The following is a 5,077-nucleotide window of genomic DNA, read 5'->3' on the forward strand; positions in this document are numbered from 1 at the left end:
TGGTGGCGCCAGCAACATGAGAGGCATCACTGCCCTCCTGGTCAACCAGAGCCTGCTGAGCCCCCTTAACCTGGAGGTGGACCCCAACATCCAGGCCGTAAGTACCCAAGAAAGAGCAGATCAAGACCCTCAACAACAACTCTGCCTCCTTCGTAGACAAGGTATGTTTCCTGGAGCAACAGAACAAGATGCTGGAGACCAAGTGGAGCCTCCTGCAGCAGCAGAAGAGGGCTAGGAGCAACATGGACAACATGTTTGAGAACTACGTCAACAACCTTAGGCGGCAGCTGGAGAATCTGGGCCAGAAGCTGAAGCTGGAGGCGGAGGTTGACAACATGCAGAGGCTGGTGGAGGACTTCAAGAGCAAGTAGGAGGATGAGATCGGTAAGTGTACAGTGATGGAGAATGAATTTGTCCTCCTCAAGAAGGGTGTGGATGAAGCTTACATGAACAAGGTAGAGCTGGAGTCTCGCCTCGAAGTGCGGACTGATGAGATCAACTTCCTCAGGCAGTTGTAGAAGGGGAGATCCGGGAGCTGCAGTCCGAGATCTCCGACACATCTGCGGTGCTGTCCATGGACAACAGGCGCTCCCTGGACGTGTTCGGAATCATCGCTGAGGTCAAGGCGCAGTACGAGGAGACCGCCCGCCACAGCCGCGCTGAAGCTAAGAGCATGTACCAAATCAGGTATGATGAGCTGCAGACGCTGGCTGGGAAGCACGGGGATGACCTGTGCCTTACCAAGACTGAGATCTCCCAGAGGAATTGGAGCATCAGCCGGCTCCAGGCTGAGATTGAGGGACTGAAAGGCCAGAGGCCAATGCCGAGCAGCGTGGGGAGCCGGCCGTTAAGGATGCCAATGCCAGGCTGTCCGAGCTGGAGGCCGCCCTGCAGCGGACCAAGCAGGACGTGGCGCCGCAGCTGCGTGAGTACCAGGAGTTGGCCCTGGACATCGAGATCGCCACCTACAGGAAACTGCTGGTGGGAGAAGAGAGCCGTGGAGTCTGGGATGCAGAACAGAAGTATCCAAACGAAGACCACCAGCGGCGATGCAGGTGGTCTCAGCGTAGCCGGCCTGTGGGGGCTTCACAAGCCCTGGTCTCAGGTGCGGCTTGGGCTCCGGCTTTGGCTCTGGCGCGGGCTCCAGCTCCTTCAGCCTCACCAGCTCCACTAGGGCTGTGATTGTGAAGATCAAGACATGCAATGGGAAACTGAGGTCCGAGTCGTCTGATGTCCTTCCCAAGCGTACAGCTGTAGCAGCCCCTCCCAGCCTGCCCCCTTGCTGCTGCGCCAGATCCCGGGAGGGAGGCCGCAGTGCGGGGTAGCACAGGGAACAGGAGACCCACCTGAGGCTCAGCCCTAGCCCTCAGCCCACCCATGAGAGAGTTTACTGCCTGGGGACCCCCCTTGTCCATGCCTCCAACTACAAAAGAATTCAAATGCTTTTTTGGGGGTCCAAAATAAAACTTCAGCTAGCTCTGAAAAAAAAAAAAAAAAAAAGAGAGCGAGCGAGCAAGGGTCCTGAATAGATAGCTATTTCTCCAAAGAAGATATACAAATGACCAATAAGAACATAAAAAGATGTTCCGTGTCACTAATCATTAGGTTAATGCAAATCAAAACTACATGGAGATACCATTTCACACTCATTAGGATGGCTACTATCAAAAAAAACAGAGAATAAGTGTTGGCGAGGATGCAGATAAAATGAGCACTGTAGGTGGAAAGGGAAAACGGTGCAGTCACTATGGAAAATAGCATAGTGATTCATTCAAAAAAGAATAACCACATGATCTAACAATCCACTTCTGGGCAGATACTCCAAAGAAATGAAAGCAGGGTCTTGAAGAGATACTTGTATACCCATGTTCATAACAGCATTATTCACCAGAGTCAAAAGGTGGAAACAACCTGTGTGTCACTGATGGATGGAGGAATGGATAAGCAAAATGTGGTGTATACATACAAGAGAATGTTATTCAGCCTAAAAAAAGGAAGAAAATTCTGACACTTGCTAAAATGTGGATGTACCTTGAGGACATTATGCTAAGTGAAATAAGCCAGCCAGAAAGAAACAAATACTATTTAATTTCACTTACATGAAAAATCTAGAGTAGTCATATGACAAAGATAGACGGTGGAATGGTGGCTGCTAGGGGCTGGTGAAACGGGGAAAAAAGAGAGTTATTGATTGGGTGCAGTTTCAGTTTTGCAAGATAAAGGGAGTTCTGGAGACATGGTGATGATGGTTGCACAACAATGTGAATGTACATAATGCCACTGAAGTGTATGCTTAAAAATGGTTAAGAAAGTAAATTTTATGTTAAGTATATTTTAACACAATTAAATGAATAAATAAACACATGCTTTTATACATAAATACATGAAGATATATTAGATAGATATTTAAGGAAAGAAAAACCAGAGATTTTTAATTCTCTTATGCTTTTCAATTTTTAGATAATAACTATAATGTAATTTCCCTAGTACTCTCTTTCCTTCCTTTAGGATACCAGCCAATGTTGTGAATTTTCCTACTGTCAGAAGTCTTGGCACAAGATAAACTTTCTACTCCCTCCGTGTTTTCCAAAGAGTTCAGTCATTCAAAGAAATTCCTAAAGTAGACTCTGTCCTTCCCCTCAGATGGCTTACATTCCATTAGGGGTATATTAACAAGAGAGAAGACAATCACAGTACAATGCGGTGATCTCATTTTCTGAAAGTTCACCTGATGTCCTAAAGGTGCTGAAATCATGAATGCGTTAACATAAGTAGGTGACCAAGAAAAGTGATTTTGATAAATCGCGTAAAGCCTTTCAATTCCAATTTGACAAGACATATATTAAAATATCAAGTACAATATCCCAACAAGAATAGAGGCTATTTTTGTTCTAAATAATTATATAGGTATAAGAGCAGAGTGGGGAGAACATGATTAATATGTAGAGGACTCATCTGTTGTTACACAGAAAGAAAATTCAAGCTATAGGGTCTGTAAGTATGGACAAGAGATATCTGTTTATTAGGTGTTTCAGGGTCAAGAAAGATATGATTATAAAACTCAAACAGCAAAAATAAATTACTGGAATTTGTTTTTTGCTGACCAAGAAATAATTCTATGCTACTTATAAAGTCATGTACTTAATTTGAGTAGACAAACTAACATATGAACTCAAGACAGTGCCAAAACTTTCTATACAATTGATTGAAAAAATTGCCACAAAAGCAGATGCTTCAGCTTGGAAAAGTTTCTTTTACAGCTTGGTCTCTGGGTTTTGTAACTCAAACAAGTTGGGAAAAAATATTACAATGTGTTTGAGCAAATGGGACTCCATCACAGCCATATTCAGTTAACACATAAAAGATGTTTTTATTAGGGAGTTATATTTTATTCTGTTTTTTTTTTTTTTTCAGTAAGATTATTATCAATTCCTTCAAATGTTCTATCACTTTTTTTAATAAAAAGAAAAATGTATGGAACATGACTGCATAAGAGAAAGTTTGCAATTGTGTCTGTGTTAAACAGAAATATTCTGTTTGCTAAATTTAGGGTACATTTAAATTTTTAATAACAACAAAGTTTAACCAGCCTTATTTTCCTCAGTGATGGGAGGACACCTTACAGCTCCTCCTATTTATTGTGATGATGTTAAGCTTAAGTGAACAATATACTCCTCTGATTTTCACTTTTAAAAATTGCAAAGCATTCTAGTAAACTGTGTTGTTTCTGTAGACTTTTGAAGATATTGAGAATAATGAGCCCTCCAAATGTATCTGAATTAATTCAGAAAAGATGAGAAACTATTTAGATTCATAAAGATTTTGACTAGGATATTTTATTTAACATTTTTCTTAAACATACTAATTTCTTTCCCAAACCTGCTTCTCCTGGTTCCTGTATTTCGATGAATGAAGTCATCATCCACCCCACATCAGCTCCAAACCTCAGACTGTGTTTTGACTTCTTTCTCTCTTTACCCCACCCACATCTACTTAGTTTTTACTCATACCAATTTACCAATTCTAGTTTTACAGAATCCCTTGCTTGCCTTCTTTATTCAATCTCAAAGCCTGCAGGATTAATGAAATAGCTTTTTAACAGGTCTCCCTACCTTTAGGAGCTTATTTATCAGTCCATCCTACACAAAACTGCTATATCAATTATTTTTGAAACAGAGTCTCCCTCTGTTACCCAGGCTGGAGTGCAGTGGCACACTGCACTTGGTTCACTGCAACCTCCACCTCCCGGGTTCAAGCGATTCTCCTGCCTCAGCATTCCAAGTAGCTGGGACTACAGGCGTGTGCCACCACACCCAGATAATTTTTTGTATTTTTAGTAGAGACGTAGGTTTCACCATGTTAGCTAGGATGATCTCCATCTTCTGACCTCATGATCCACCCACTTCAGCCTCTCAAGTACTGGGATTACAGACACGAGCCACTGCACCTGGCCCAATTTTTTATTTTTTTATTTTTTATTATTATTATTTTTTTTAGTATAAAATGCTGAAGCTGATCTTTTACTCCTATAACAACTTCCTATTGTCAGTTCAGTTTTTGGAGTATGCCTGTTATTCAGTACACTCAAAGACGTATTTACTCTATGACTGTCTAGCATTATTTCCCACTACCACCTTTCATATACCCTAACCATCTAGGTCCTTTAATTTTGTACGTTTACGATATTTTCTTTATCTGGTATGTGTTTTCATTACTCTTAATATGTCCAAATGATTTCTGCCTCACCTATGACACTCAGTTCAAATTCTGAACTCTTTCCAAATGCCTTCATCTTTTCATTCACCAAATTCTCTTAGTATTTTATGTGTATCTCCCTCTTTATATAATTTTGATTGAGTAATTTTCATTTACACTTTAATCCCTTGATAGATTTCAAGCTTCTTGTAAGCAGGATTTGTAGGTACTTTATCTTGTTATATTCCACATTCTAATTGTTCAGTTAATATTCACTGAATAAATCTGTATGCAATATTGGAAACTCTTAAGAATTCAGGTGTGATATATGTGAAGGAAGGTAATTTATCCACTGGAAGGTAATTTATCCACCAGTGGATAA

The 5,077-nt window shown here is 41.1% G+C and overlaps 1 pseudogene; it reads left to right on the forward strand.

The window, feature by feature from the left end:
* The first annotated feature begins 446 nt into the window (after nucleotides 1-446).
* Nucleotides 447-1,325, forward strand: LOC101030719 (keratin, type II cytoskeletal 8 pseudogene; annotated as a pseudogene).
* The last annotated feature ends 3,752 nt before the right edge of the window (nucleotides 1,326-5,077 follow it).

The sequence above is a fragment of the Saimiri boliviensis genome, chromosome 7 (genome assembly GCF_048565385.1).
Source record: "Saimiri boliviensis isolate mSaiBol1 chromosome 7, mSaiBol1.pri, whole genome shotgun sequence".
Lineage (NCBI taxonomy): Eukaryota > Metazoa > Chordata > Mammalia > Primates > Cebidae > Saimiri > Saimiri boliviensis.